General features: G+C 45.8%; 1 pseudogene; it reads left to right on the forward strand.

Annotated features, from left to right (window-relative positions):
- Positions 1-538: 538 nt before the first annotated feature.
- On the forward strand, positions 539-2,508 carry LOC132421865 (SHC SH2 domain-binding protein 1 pseudogene; annotated as a pseudogene).
- Positions 2,509-16,489: the final 13,981 nt, after the last annotated feature.

Raw genomic sequence — 16,489 nt, forward strand, 5'->3', positions numbered from 1 at the left:
GACGTGGCTGGCCCGGGGACCGCCTGCCCATCACTGCCCTCACTGGGCTTGTGTGCACTCCCAGCCCCGAGGAGATGGGATGGGCCCCGTGGGGCCAAGAGAGGAGCCTGGCTTGATCTCTGGGTACCCCCATTCCAAGATGGCCCACAGCAGCCAGACTCACCCCTCCCCACTTCCCTATGCTCCTCGGAACAGCCACGAGCTCCTTCCTGTAGACAGGGCGCTATGTGACATCGCTGTGTTCAGAGGGGCATCTGGGGACTGCTGGCTTCTCCCAGACCCAGGCAGGGCAGAGTCCAAGAGTACGTTTCAGACCCATTTGTCCCACTCGGCAGAGTTCTCAGATGTCTCCCCCTCCTTGAAAGTCTTGGTCCTGTGTCCCATTCTCCTGCATCTCCACTTTTTTAAAAAAAAATATAGGGGAATTTGGCCAGCATTTTGTAGTAAGTGTAAACAGAGTGTGACCTTTAAAAATTTATTAGAGAAGCAGCTGCGTCATCACATTACTGGGCTGGGCGGCCGCCCGCGGAAACTTGAAATGGATGATGGGTTGCTGGCAGGTGGTGGGGCTGGGGTCGGAGGCTACGGCGCCGGACCCCGAGCGTACCGGCTGGGCTGTGGAAGAGGAGCCGGGGCCCCTCGAGAAAGGTTTGTTCGAAGATGAAGATTCATGCAGTGATTGTAGCAATCATGATAAACCAGGCACTAGTTGACCAAGTTTTGCGCCAGAAAGTCAACTTCTGTTCTATGAGTGATTCAGCGCTTATCAAGATTACAATTTAGCTGACTGCAAGGCCTCTGAGGTAAAAGAATTCACAGCTGAGCTCTTAGAGAAGGTCCTTGAATCATCCGGATGGCGGGCAGTCTGGCACACTAATGTGTTCGAGGTGCTGGCTGCAGTCACAGATGTGGACTTTGCAGCCTTGAAGGCAGTGGGGAGGCTTACTGTCCTGGACCCGTACCTCTGTGAATCTCAAGTGAGCACTTTTACTTTGGAGTGTATGAAAGAGCTCCTTGATCTGAAGGAACACTGGTTGCAGGAGCTGTGGATGGTGTTTGATGGTTCTGGAGTATTTGACCAGACAGCACTTGCAACGGAGCATATCAGGTTTTTCTATCAGAACATTTGGAGGAGTTTGGCTGGAGAAGAGGATGAGTATGATTATTTTATTAGATGTGCTGAACCTCGACTGGGATTGCATTATGACATTCTTGAAGACTAAGTTCCTTCGGGACTTATTGTTGACTATCAAAATCTGTTGACTCAGTGTGAGGAGAGTGACAGGAAATTTTTAAATCTGAGAAGCTGTTTGTCAAACTGTAACTCTGATTCTGAGCAGGAAAACATCTCCATGCTGGAAGGGTTAAAATTCTATTCAGAGATCGAACAGTTGAAACGAAAGCTAAAACTCATAGAGAATCCTTTGTTGAGATATGTGTTTGGTCATCAGAAGAATTCTAATATACAAGCAAAGGGCATCCGTCCAAATGGCCAGAAGGTCACCCATGTGGTCTCGACTGGTCTGCTGTAGTCCCTGCTCAGGGATAAGCTTTGTCCAGAGCCTTGTACGGAAGAAATAGAAATTCAGTTCCATAGTGATCCATTTTCTGCTATAAATGCCTGCTAGGAGGGCGACACTGTTATTGTTTGTCCTGGCCATTACGTGGTACATGGTGCATCCTCCATTACCGACTCCATTGAGTTGGAAGGGTATGGTCTACCAGATGATATTGTGATAGAAAAGGGAGGCAAAGGAGACAATTTTTTGTGGATTGTACGGGTGCGGATATTAAAATCTCAAGCATGAAAGTTGTTCAGCATGATGCCGTGGAAGGAATCTTAATTATTCACCGTGGCAAGACTACATTGGAAAACTGTGTACTGCAGTGTGAAACTACAGGGGTCACAGTATGAACGTCAGCAGAATTTTTAATGAAGAACTCAGATTTATAGGGTGACAAGGGTGCAGGTATAGAAATATATCCTGGGAGTAAGTGCACCCTGAGTGACAATCGGATCCATCACTGCAAAGAAGGGATCCTCATCAAGGACTTCTTAGATGCACATTATGACATTCCCAAAACATCCATGGTGAATAATGTCATACAGAATAACGAAGGTTATGGTGTTGTCTTGGTGAAACCTACAATTTTCTCTGACCGGCAAGAAAATGCCCAAGATGAAACGGAAGAAAATAAAGTTCAGACAAGTGGAGAGACAGATGTAGCTGAAAGAGTGGATCTAGAAGAGCTGATTCAATGTGCAACTGGTAAAATGGAGCTTTATGTGAGAGTGACCTTTCTGAGCAAGTGGAAAGCAATCGCGAAATTGTAAATGAACTAGTTGCTGCCTCCACACAAAAAGGCCAGATGAAGAAGAAAAGGTTGAGTGAACTGGGGATCACGCAAGCTGATGACAACTTAATGTCACAGGAGATGTTTGTTTCAATTGTGGGGAACCAGTTCGAGTGGAATGGGAAAGGGAGTTTCGGCACAATTTTGTTCTGACCACTGTGACGTAAATAGATAGCAAAAGATTGGATTTTGCACCTGCTGCCCCCAAGAATCACAGCTGCTATCATACTTTGCTTCATGTCTACATTTTGTATCTGATATATTCGATTGGGTTTGAGGGAAACGTAGATTTATTTCTGTCTGCAGGTGTTGCACATGAAACACTCTTTATAAAGAAGGTCATAAAAACATAAAATAGAAAATATTTGGAGATTTCTTATCTAGAAAGTCTTGCTTTTTCAAACACACAGTTCTCATATGAAGTCTACTAGTAACTTTCTAGTATAAATACACTTTAGCACTTCAAAGAGGAGGAAGAAAGGCAGGGAATGCAAGATGAGTGCACAAAAACACAATAGGCCTCAATGTGCAGTATTCTATTTTTTTTTTTTTTTTTTTTGCGGTACGCGGGCCTCTCACTGTTGTGGCCCCTCCCGCCACAGAGCTCAGGCTCCGGACGCGCAGGCTCAGCGGCCATGGCTCACGGGCCCAGCCGCTCCGCGGCATGTGGGATCTTCCCGGACCGGGGCACGAACCCGCGTCCCCTGCATCGGCAGGCGGACCCCCAACCACTGCGCCACCAGGGAAGCCCTATAGTTGTCTTTTTAATCCCAATTATAGTGAGTCCGATATCCATGCTTTATTTGCATAATACTTGTCTTAAAAGCTTTTATGATTGGGAGGTTATCTGCCTTATCAGGCTTATTACGGAGAATCTGAGTGGGAATGCCTTTTTATGTTGAACTATGTAATCATCAAAACAGTAATAGCATAGCAAGTTTGAAACAGAAATGAAACGTGTTATTCAGAACCAGTGCATACACAGAGCATTTTCACTGTTGCTGAATATGAATGATTATAAGAAAGTGCTTTTCTTTCACCATAACAGTATTCTGATCAGATTTCTTACACAGTCAAAATGATTACCTATACAACTTGTATCAGCTCTGTGTTCTTGATATCATATTGTAAAATACAGCTTTTAAAAGTCTTTATATTTTTAAAAAGTATATGTGACATTAAAATTCCTACTGATTAAAATTGTAATGATGAAATAAAAAACATTTATTAAAAAATTAAACAAAAACCCAAACAAAAAATGGAACAGCAACAAATAAATTTATGTGCACTCTAAGCATCGGAAAAGTATGTTTTTTATAAACAGATTGATTGAGAGATAGCTGACGTACAATAAACTGCACATATGTATTCAACTGGCTAAGTTTTGACACATGTACCCACCTGTGAAACCACCACTGCAATTGAGAGAGTGGACACAACCGTCACCCCCCCAAAAGTCCCTCAGGACCTAAAAGAAAACTGTTTGCTGTCTTCTACCTGCAGAACTTCTGACACCAAACGTGTGGGTTTTCCACACCAAGGAATTCTGACACTAGCCCCCCTGGAGTTAGCGCAAACCCCACACGGGGAGTGCTCAGGTGAACTGCTCAGTCCCACAAGACTGGCCCCATTTCCAGTGCCAGTCGCAAGGCCAGGCCTCCAGGATTTCTGAAAGACCAGTTATACATCATGAGTTCCAAAGACCCCCTTCTTGGGTTCAACAATTTGCTAGAATGGCTCACAGAACTCAGGAAAACACTTTACAATTACTTTTTTGTTGTTGTTGTTTGTTTTTTTTAAATAAAGGATACGACTCAGGAACAACCTGAGGGAGGAGATGCACAGGACAAGGTATGTGGGAAGGAGCACGGAACTTCCGTGCCCTTTCTGGACAATGTCACCCTCCCAGCACCTCCAACGTGTTCACCAACTCAGAAGCTCTCTGACCCCACCCTTTTGGGTTTCTATGGAGGCTTCACGACTTAGGCACAACTGATTAAATCATTGGTTACTAGTGATTCAGTATCAACCTCCAGCCCCTCTGCTCTCCCAGGAGGTCGGGGGATAGAACTGACAGGTCCAACCCTCTAATTGTGTGGTTCGTTCCCCGGGCAACCAGCCCTCATCCTTAGGTGATTTCTGGAAGTCACTTTAGTACCAGAAGCTCAGGTGTGGTTGAAAGTGGCTTGTTATGAACAACAAAAGACACTCCTATTTCAGAAACTGGGGATGGAAACCAAATATTTTAACAAAAGATGCTCCTGTTGCCCTTGTCACTTAGGAAATGACAGGGGTTTTAGGAGCTCTGTGCCAGGAGCTGGGGATGAAGAACAGATATAGATTTCTTGTTACATCACAATAACAAGACAATAACAGGACACTTCCTAATCCCTCCCACCTGCCCCTCCCCTTCTTTCTCAAGCATCCACTTTGGGTCACTCTAGATTAGTATACACTTTCTAGAATTTTCTATAAGTGCAACTGTACAGTAAGCACTCTTTGTCTTCTTTCAATTAGCATCATTTTGAGATTTGTCCATATCGTTGCACGTGTCAGTATTTCTTTCCTTTTCATTGCTTCATGGATTGTGTTCCATTGGATGGACATGATTCCTTTCTATCAAGTGCTTTTTATACGCCAGGCACTGTCCCAGTAGTTGAATCTCCAAACTGAGTTTTTTAAAAAAATTTTTTAATTAATTAATTTATTTATTTTTGGCTGCGTTGGGCCTTCATTGCTGCACGTGGGCTTTCTCTAGTTGTGGCGAGCGGGGGGCTACTCTTCATGGTGGTGCGCGGGCTTCTCATTGTGGTGGCTTCTCTTGTGTGGAGCATGGGCTCTAGGCGCGTGGGCTTCAGTAATTGTGGTGCGTGGGCTTAGTTGCTCCGCGGCATGTGGGATCCTCCCGGACCAGTGTCCCCTACATTGGCAGGTGGATTCTTAACCACTGTGTCACCAGGGAAGTCCCTCCAAATTGAGTTTTAATCCCCAAACTGGTCTGCAAGGAAGTGTTTTGATCTCCCCTTGACAGCCGAGGCAATTAGAAGGCTTGACTTCTTACAGGTCACACGGCTGGTAAATGCAAGAGTCAGAATTTGAACTTACATCTGGCTCCAAAATTCACTTGCTCCACTGGATGGCTGCCCTATACAGGGGTCTGTTATCAATAAACAATCTATAATAAGAATAGAAAAGAGTTTTATTTGAGCCAAACTAAGGACTAGCCTGGAAGCCATCTTCCCAACTTACTCTGAGAAGCTGCTCCGGAGCAGCAGCGTTTTCAGCACGGTTTTCTATCTTGTCAGAACAAAGAACGTTAAACAAGTCAGGGTTACATTTCTTCAGTGGTTCAAACAAAAGAACAGACCAGCATGTACCCAGTGAGTTAGCATGGCCTTGCACCTGGGAAGGGAGTCTTATCAGCAAAGGAGGACCAGCATTGGCATCCCAGGAAGAGGGGCATTTAATCTTTTTTTTTTTTTTTTGCGGTACGCGGGCCTCTCACTGTTGTGGCCTCTCCCGTTGCGGAGCACAGGCTCCGGACGCGCAGGCTCAGCGGCCATGGCTCACGGGCCTAGCCGCTCCACGGCATGTGGGATCTTCCCGGACTGGTGCACGAACCCGAGTCCCCTGCATCGGCAGGCAGACTCTCAACCACTGCGCCAACAGGGAAGCCCCTTAATTTTTATTTTTAACGTGGACACTCTTTACTTCTGGTCAATTGTCCCCTTTTCTTAAATAATTAAAGCAGATGTACAACGTATGTATGATAGGCCACAGACAGGCTATTTTAGTTAGCATAAAATTCAAGTTAACTCTTGTATAAGCCAGAATGACTTCCTTATATTTCAATAGGTGAAAATTTCTTTTATCAGGTCCCTCTGAGAGCCTGGCCACCCTGGGTTCCTCAGCAGCAAGATGGATTTTTTCCTTTACTTTTCTTCTCTTTTCTTTTTCTTTTATGGGGGTGAGATTCACATACCAGAAGAGTAACCATTTTAAAGGGAACAACTCAGTGGCATTTAGTATATTCAAGATGTTGTGCAACTCTCACCTCTGTCTAGTTCTAGAACATTTTTTCACCCCCCTAAGAAACCCCATCCCCGTTAGCAGTTACTTCCCTTGAATCCTGAAAGCAGCCAGTAGTCAAATTTCCAATATGACCTCCCCACATCTGTCCCTGTTGCAGAGGTCAATGTGCGGCCACCTGCCCCCCTCCCCTCACCCCCCCCAGCTGCCCTGCAGTGCACGTAGGAAAAGGTGACCAGGCTCTGTGTGTAGAGGTCCCACACCCCCTGCCCCGTGCATGACCAGAGGTAGAGAGGAAATCCCAGCTCCTGCCCTGGGGTTTCCACTTCTGAGTGGTCCCCTGTGTCTGCGGAGCCGTGCTGGCCTGGAGCCAGCTCTCCTGCTTGGCACAGACCAGAACCGTCCCCTGTGACCTATCCAGGTTCATATGACGCTGAATCTCAGCATATTTTCCCCCCTGAGCCAAGCAGAAGCTGTCACTCCTGCAACAGCACCACGGAGAAAAACCTTGGCATCCCAGGGACAGGGGCGGAGGCCTGAGGCAGGGAAGCCGTTCTCAGCACAGGGACCCGGAGCCAGGATGGACTTCTAGATCCAAATTTCCAAAGCAAATTAACCAGCTCCCTCTCGGGCTTCAGGTTGCTGCCCAAAAGGCACGTAGGGCCTGGCTGTGGCCGGCAGTGCCAGACCCTCCCTGCCAGCCGTGCTCCCGCCAAAGAGCCGTGCATGGGACTTCTTTCTCTTGAATCACAGCTTTAGTGAGATACAATTCACATCCCATACAATTCACCCATTTTAAAGGGTGCAATTTAATGGTTTTTAGTATACCCCCAGAGCTGGGCAACTACCACCGCAGTCCATTTTAGAACATTTCCATCACCCCAAAAAGCGACCCCATCCCCATGAACACGCATTCCCTGTCCCCTGCTGAAGCACACCCCCCGCACTGCCAAACCACTAATCTGCCTTCTGTCTCTGGGTATTTCACATAAATGGAATCATACACTCTCTGTCCATTTGTGTCTGGCTCCTTTCTTTCAGCACGATGTTTTTAGATTTCACCCATATAGTAGCATGTGTCAGTGCTTCATTCCTTTTTATGGCTGAGTAATACCCCATCGTATGAATGGACCACATTTTGTTTACCCTTTCATCCACTGATGGACATTTGGGCTGCTTCCACCTTTTGGCAGTTGTGACTAGTGCTGTGGATGTGCGTGTACCTGTCTGAGTCCCTCTTTTCAGATCTCTCAGGTATCTACCTATGAGCAGAATTGCTGGATCATATGCTAATTCCATAGTTATCTTATTGAGGAATTGCCAGACTGTTTTCCCTAGCTACCACATGATTTTAAATTCCTACCAGCAGTGCACGAGGGTTCCAATTTCCCCACATCCTCATGGACACTTGTTAGTTTCTGTTGCTTTGATAGTAGCCATCCTGATGAGTGGGAGGTGGTATCTCCTTGTGGTTCTGGTTTTCATTTCCCTGATGACTAGGGATTTTGAGCAACTTCTCACGTGCTTATTGGCCATTTGTGTATCATCTTTGGCGAAATGTCTATTCAAGTACTTTGCCCATTTTTAAATTAGGTTGCTTGTCCTTTTTTGTTGTTATTGTTGAGTTATAAGAGTTCTTCATATATTCTGGGTACGAATCCCTTATCGGCTATATGGTCTGCAAATATTTTGTCCCATTTTGTGCACTGTCTTTTCACTTTCTTGATAGTCTTTTGATGCACAAACGTTTTACATTTCGATAGAGTCCAATTAATCTATTTTTCCTTTGTTGCGTGTGCTTTTAGTGTCCTATCTAAAATAAAACAGAAGGACAGTGAATCTTCCAAGTGGGGTCCTGGGGCTGAGGGGTCTCTGGGGACTGATGGCTCAGGAGGGGGTGGGGCAGGGGCTCCTGGCTCAGGTTGGATTCTGGAATGTAACACGACTGATGGGCAGTGGACCAGGTCCGACCACCTCTCCCCACGTCCATTGCTTCCGAGCTGATCTTTGATGGTGGGCAGGAGAGGGTGATTGCTCCAGCACAGGCGAGAGGGAGAAAGACCAGGAGAGTGACTTTGACTTTCTTTCTTCCTTTTCTTCTTCCCTCTCTCCCCCTCCCTCTCTTTTAAAATAATTTTAAAAGAATATGCTATTCTGTAGGATCATGTAATTGTGGATATATGACCTCTTGCGTTTGTGAAAACCCATGGAATGTACAACACCCTAATGTAAACTGTGGTCTTAAGTTAATTGTAATGTATCAATATTCATTCATCGATTGTAACAAATACACCATCCCAGTGCAAAATGTTAATAATAGGGGAAACTGTTGCAAGGGGAACTCTGTACTTTACAGTTTACATTTCTGTAAACTTAAAACTGCTAAAAAAAAATCTATTAATTAAAAAAAAAATAAATGCAATACAGTAGTGATTACATTGCAATGATTGCAAATATATGTAAAAAATGAAAGAAAGAAAAAGTTATATTAATATTAATTATATTATATATTTGATAAATGTCATTAAAATACTTTTAATAAAGAAAAATAAAAATGTAAATGATTTAAAAACTTAAAATAATTAAATAAAAATTTAAATCATTTTCATAATTTCTTCTGAAATAATTTCAGACTTGCAGAAACATGGCAAGAACCATCCAAAGAACCCCCTTTCACTTGGATTCCCCGAAGGTGGAATTTTATCATGTTTGCCCCCTGCTCCTTGTTCTCTACAGCTCCACTCATCATAGCGATTTTTCTTTCTGAATCATCCCAGAGCAATTGGCAGACATGCTGCCCTATCACCCTGATGCTATCCCCCAAACAAGGACACTCTCCTACAAAACCTGCTTGCCACTGCATGAATCCAACACCACCACTAGGGCGGCACCACTGGGCAGTCTCCAGCCTCCATTTGGACTCCAGCTGCCCCTTTAGCCTAGAGCATTTCTCAATCTTTCCCTGGCCTTCACGGCTCTGATGGTTTTAAATAGAGATTTAATAGAGATGGAAGAGAGATGAGTGGTTGCTTAGGCCTGGTGGGAGGATGGAGGGCTGGTATGATAGCTAAAGAGTATGAGGTTGCTTTTTGAAGTGATGAAAATATTCTGCAATATATTTTTTAAAATTTTTATTTAATTTTTTATTTGGCTGTGTTGGGTCTTAGTTGTGGCAGGTGGGATCTTTGTTGTGGCACGTGGGCTTCTCTCTAGTTGTGATGCATGGGCTCTAGAGCATGCCAGCTTAGTTGCCCTGTGGCACGTGGGATCTTAGTTCCCTGACCAGGGATTGAACCCATGTCTCCTGCATTGGAAGGTGGATTCTTAACCACTGGACCACCAGGGCAGCCCCCTACTTTTCTTTTTTTTTTTTCTTTTTTTAAAATTGAAGTATAGTTGATTTACATTGCTGTGCCAATCATTTTTTATACAACACTTAAAAAAATTTTTATTTCCTTAATTGAAGTATAGTTGATTTACAATGTTGAGCCAATCGAAAATGTTCTGCAGTTGATTGTGATGATGGTCACACATACATGTGTATATACTGAAAACACCCTTGAATTGGACACTTTCATATGGTGTGTGAATTATATCTCAATAAAGCTGTTGGGAAAAAAGAATACAGACTTTTCATTCTGTAGGTGACCTTCAATCTGGAGCTATCTATATCCTTATGCCCAGGGTCAGGCCCTACATTCCTGGCAGAACTACAGAATCAGTGATGTACTCTTCTCAGGACACCACATCAGGAGGCCCCCCCTGCCATCTGATCCCTCCACTGGGTGTTATCTTGTGTGTAGTAAAGAATTGAACCTGATTCAAAGAGAGTCTGGCCTTTGCCGTTGACTCTTTGGAGGTACCTTCTAAACTTCTGGGATGTCCTGCCTAAGAAGAGTGTCTTTGTTTACCTGGAACCTTGGGCCACACCAAATAGTCTAATTTATGATGGGGGCCTCAGGCCATATGGTCTCAGCTTGACCTCCAGATGGTCTGGAGACCAAAGGTCAGCCACATGGACAGTTGACCTTGGACCCCTCAATAAAAACTCTGGACACTGAGTCTTGGATGAGCCTGCCCAGTTGGCAGTACACCATGTGGGTTGTCACACATCATTGCCAGGAAAATAACTCTTTCCTGACTGCACTGTGTGGGGAGGGGGGCACTTCTGGAAACCCATGCCTGGATTTCTCCTAGACTTTTCTCTTGGCTGTTTTGAACTTATATCCTTTCACTGTCATAAACTTTATCTGTGAGTATAACAATTTTCAGTGGGTTCTGTGAATCCTTCTAGAAAATTATGGAACCTGAGGGTAGTCTTAGGACTCCTAAACTTGCAGTTGGTGTCAGAAGTGAAGGTGGTCTTGGGACTTTCCTGGTGGCACAGTGCTTAAGACTCCACGCTCCCAATGCAGGGGGCCTGGGTTTGATCCCTGGTCTGGGAACTAGATCCCACATGCATGCTGCAACTAAGAGTTTGCATGCCACAGCTAAGGAGCTGGCAAGCTGCAACTAAGGAGCTCACCTGCTGCAACTAAAGAGCCCACATGCCGCAACTAAGACTGGACACAACCAAATAAATAAATAAATAAATAAATAAATAAAAAAGAAGTGAGGGTGGTCTTGTGTCCCCCAATTTCACGCCTTGACAACAAGGGTCTCCACCATGAGGCTCTGTTTTTCCTTTTGTCACTGGTAGGTATTTTGTGAGCAGATCCTTTGTGTCTACACCAATCACCTGTTCTTTCCACCCCTTCTATCATCAACCTTAGTGTCTATTATGATCCTGCCTGAACCAGCTACCTTCCTGGTGGTTGACAAAGGGCATTTCTATATCCCCATCACTTGTCTCAGTTTATTCGTTGATAGTCTATCCTGTTGACTCTCCTGGTGGCTGACAGCTGATAAAAACGGGCTGTGAATCATTACTTGAAAGAACCCATAGTGCGATGGCATCTTTCCAAACATGGCTTTCTTAGGGGGTGGGTATTGTGTGCAAAAATCAAGGATTTGGTTTGCAAAGTGAGAAGCTTGGGATCCTCTACACCAGTGTGGTTCTCAACCGGGGGTGGCTTTACTGGCATCTACTGGGTCTGCTCAGCATCTCATAAAGCACAGACGGCCCCCCATGGCAAAGAATGATCTGGCCCCAAACGTCAGCAGTGCCAAGGCAGAGAAGCCCTGGAATAACGCTGGGGGGAAGGGCCCGTCAGGCAGTGGACACAGCCTGGGCAAAGGCCAGGAGGTGGGACCAGGCCTGGTGTGTGGGAGGGAGGTTGGAGGGGCAGGAGCTGACCTTGATCTTGGCCTTGGTCCTGGTTGGGGGGGCTTCATCACATCCTTGTTAAGGCAAGGCCCACTTAAGCCTGTCCTGCTCTGCTTTTGCCACCTTGCTCCTCTGTGCTTCCCCTCACGGAGCCCCAGACTGCTCGTCTGTGAAATGGGGGAACTTATAGAGCACACCGGGTCAAGGGGGTTAAAATGCTTAAGATACGTAATGCGATAATGTGAGGACCTTAGGACCTTTGGAAGCAGGCAGTGAGAGGACAGAGAAATGGTCCTAGATACACTTGCCAGGGTGCCACGGGCATACACAGAACAGACAAAATCCATCCCCAGTTCGGATGGACTCTAGAACCTAACAGGGGAGCACAGGGCAGCCCAGGGAACCGAGATGGGGAGGGGGGAAGCCTTCTCAGGCCACAAGGTTCAGTGGGACCCCGTTCTCTGCAGGAATCTTCATTGAATCCCGGAGCCCTCTTGGGTTGCAGCTCATGACTGACCCACAACATTACCTATCAGTTGTGGGAGCCCAGTATGAGATGCTGCTGGAGGCACAAGAGGCCCACATTCTCCAGATTCCAGATTTTGGAAGGAGACCCAGGAAGTGGAGGCATGGGAAAGGAGCCCAGAACCAGCTCTGGTTTCCTGGGTGCCGCTCCTGGGCCAGGCCCAGAGTCGAACTCTCTGCACGCACCCGTCGCCTTGTTTAGTCCTAGTGGCATGTAGGACGGTGGGGTTATGACTATCCCTATGTGATGGACAAGGAAAACGAAGTCCAGATTGCTTGGCACTGCCCCAGATGTGAAGCTGGGTTGGGACCCCTAAGCCTGGCTCCAAGCCCCCACCCACACCCAGCCCTTCACTTGTTGTGGTCTGTAATCTGAGGCTATGAGAATGTCACAGTGGGGCAAACCTAACTTAGGCCAAGGAAGTGACAAATTGGACTTATGCACAGACTTCAACTTATACAGATATTATTCCCTTCCTGGGAAGGGCCTAAGAAATCACTTAAGATTATTTGCTGAAAGGTCCCTGTGCTAGCATGAATAGGATCCCCCTAAAATTCATGTCCACCCAGAATCTCAGAATATGATCCTGTTTGGAGCACAAGTCCAAATGGGTTTGGGTCTTTGCAAATGTAATCGGTTATTACAATGAGATCAGGGACTTCCCTGGTGGCGCAGTGGTTAAGAATCCGCCTGCCAATGCAGGGGACGCAGGTTCAAGGCCTGGTCCGGGAAGATCTCACATGCCGCAGAGCAACTAAGCCCGTGCGCCATAGCTCCTGAGCCTGCGCTCTAGCCACAACTACTGAAGCCCATGCTCCTGGAGCCTATGCTCCGCAACAAAAGCCACCGCAATGAGAAGCCCATGCACCGTAATCAAGAGTGGCCCCTGCTCGCCACAACTAGAGAAAGCCCGGGCGCAGCAATAAAGACCCAACACAGCCAAAAATAAATAAATTTAATTTAAAAATAATAATAACATTAAAAAAATGAAAAAAAATAAAAAGAGGCCATATTGGATTAGGGCGGGCCCTCAATCCAATAGGACTGGTGTCCTTATAAGAAGAGGGAAGTTTGGACACACACACACACACAGGAGGACAGAAAGCCACGTGATGATGGAGGCAGAGATTGTGAGATGAACTGGGACCTGGGACCCTTTACTGCATGCGTGTGCCTGGACAAAGTTCTCCTGGAGCAAAAGAATACAAAGAAACTATAAGGGACTAAAAAATAACTGCATGCATGTGCAGTAGAGGCAATTATAAACAGTAAGATACCAAAAGGCCACAGACCAACCGCCAGTTCTGACGTGCCAGGAGCAAAAACAGGGTACTGCCCATGATCCCTGCACAGAGTACTACCAAGGGAGTGGGCAGACTACCTAAACTACACCTCCTGCCCAACCCCCTGATCTGCCCGACCCCCCTCACCCCATGTAAGGAAGCCCTTAACCCCCAGCTCAGGGAGTGAGCGAAGGCACCTGTTTCTTGTTCCCGCTCCCTCTAAAGCCTTGCCTGAATTTCTCTTTTTTTTTTTTTTTTTTCAGTACGCGGGCCTCTCACTGTTGTGGCCTCTCCCGTTGTGGAGCACAGGCTCTGACGCGCAGGCTCAGCGGCCATGGCTCACGGGCCCAGCCGCTCCACGGCATGTGGGATCCTCCCGGACCAGGGAACGAACCCGTGTCCCCTGCCTCGACAGGCGGACTCTCAACCACTGCGCCACCAGGGAAGCCCTTGCCTGAATTTCTCATCTGGCCTCTTATCAATTTCTATTGATTAAAGAGTCCAAGGACCCTAGTCAGTAACCATGGGAGCAATGTATCAATTAGCCAAGGTAAGCCAAAGACTTCCAGAGGCCACCGAAAGCTGGGAGAGAGGCATGGAATAGATCCGCCCTCACAGTCTGCAGAAGGAACCAACCCTGCCAAACCTTGATTTTGGATTTCAGGCTCCCAGAACCATGAGGGAAGAAATTCTGTTGTTTTAAGTCACTCAGTCTGTGGTCCTACATTATAGCAGCTACAGGACACTAACAGACCCCAGAAATGGTGTTGCATCTGCAAACAGCATTCACTCCGCCGTGGACTGCAACCGCAGATAACAACTGGAAAGCCCTCTGCCCAAGTGCGTCTGCCCTCTACCCGGCTGCAAAATTCCTTGGACATTTTCATGGTGCAGAAGAGTAGGACACACCATGCACAGAAGCAGCATCACATGGAGCTGGCTTTAGGGAATCTGCGTGGCAGAGCTCACGTCATTAGCTTTTCCCTTGACCTCTGCTGAGCCCTGGGCTGGGCACCTCCAGGTGAGGTGTGTGAAATCCACCTTCTCATTACTGATCTTTATTAATTCAACTGCAAGTGGAATTGAGCTGTTCGGGGCTTCCGTGAGATGCTGGAAATACAGAGCCAGAGAGGGAGGGAGCAAAAGGAAGCAAAGACCTGTCAGTGTGGGCATTCCCAAAGCACATTGTTTGCTTGTTCAGAAATATATATGCAAACAACTATATTTGCATGTGTTTCCATGTGCCATTTTTTGCTCTATTGAGATATCATTGACATGCCATCAAATTTACCTGTTTTCAGTGTACAAATCAATGATTCCTCATAAATTTACAAGATCTTACAACATCATGACAATCTAGTTTTAGAATATTTCCGTCACCCCCAAAATATCCCTTGTGTCATTTTATCATTAATCTTTGTTCACAGCGAACCAACACCTCTATCTAGTTCCAGAATATTTTCATCACCCCATAAAGAAACCCCCTACCCATTAGCAGTCACTCTCCACTCTTCATCCACCTCAATCTGTTCCTGGCAACCACCGATCTGCTGTCTGTTTTGCACATTTCATCCAAACTGAATCATGCGCTATGTGGTCTTTGGGGTCTAGCTTCTTTCACTGAGCAGAATGGATAATGGTTTCAAGGTTCGTCACATTGTAGCCATGTCAGTGCTTCATTCCTTTCTATGGCTGGCTGAATAATATTCCATTGTATGGATGAACCACATTTTGTTTATCCATTCATCTATTGATGGGCATTTGGGTCATTTCCACCTTTTGGCTACTGCGAAGAGTGCTGCTATGACGTGTGTGTACAATTTGTTTGAACACCTATTTTCAAGTCTTCAGGTCTACACCTAGGGGTGGAATTGCTGGGTCATATGCAAACTCTATGTTTAACTTTTGGAGGAATCATTCCCTTCTTTTCTGAGATTACTTTAAAGATAATAATGAAGATTATCTCTCTGTCCTCACCCAGTTAGAAATGTCACATAGAGCATAAGACACCCTGTCGAATGTGAATCCCACATAAGAAACAAATAAAATTTATCAGTGTAAGCATGTCCCAAATATTGCATGGGCTATGCTTATGCTAAAAATTTTTGTTGTTGTTGTTTATCTGAGTCAAATTTAATTGTATTTTTCTTTGCTAATTCTGGCAAACCTGCACCTAATTCATGCCTTATCTTGGGTGAAAACATTGCTATTTAGCCCCACTGCTTATTTACAATCTCTCTGTCTTTGGGTATATATCCCAGAGTGGAAACTGGTGGAGTATATGGTAATTCTGTTTAACTTTTTGAGGAACTACCAGACTTTTTCCCACATGGCCGCATCATTTTACATTCCCGTGAGAAATACACAAGGGTTTCAATTTCTCCACATCCTCACCAACACTTGTTATTGTCTTTTTTCAAAAAAAATACTATCATTGTAATAGGTGTGAAGTAGGAGCTCATTGTGGTTTTGGTTTACATTTCCCTACTGATTAGTAATGTTGAACATCTTTTCACGTACTTGTGGACCATTTATATATCTTCTTTGGAGGAGCCTTTCTCAAAGTCCAGCCTGGGAAGGGGGATCACGCTGGTTGTGTGGAAAAGCCTCTGCTCTTCACATGCTGCGGGCATAAAGGACACAGGGTGAAAGTGATCACACAGGTGCAGGAAGATCCCCCCAGTCATCCTTCCCTCCTCTCCAGGTTCCTGCTCCCCAGGCAGCAGGAGGTGAAAGTGCTTGGGTCTTGTTGAAATCGCCTTCCTGCATCCCTCTCTCTGGCTCCTCTTCTCCCCCCAAGCCCCATACCCCACCTTCCCTGATTTGTGGGAATCACACAGGGCACATACTTCCTTTATCTGTTTGTCCCTTGTCCCATGGATGGACACACAGTCTGCTTCTGTCTATTCACCACCGTTGAATGACGCAGCTGTGAAAGCTCTTGGCTGGGTCACCTTGGACGCATTCATGTCCTTGCAGCAGGGTCAGAGGTCACATGCAGTTTCAGCTTCATTAATATCACTGGCCACT

The sequence above is a fragment of the Delphinus delphis genome, chromosome 3 (assembly GCF_949987515.2).
Source record: "Delphinus delphis chromosome 3, mDelDel1.2, whole genome shotgun sequence".
Lineage (NCBI taxonomy): Eukaryota > Metazoa > Chordata > Mammalia > Artiodactyla > Delphinidae > Delphinus > Delphinus delphis.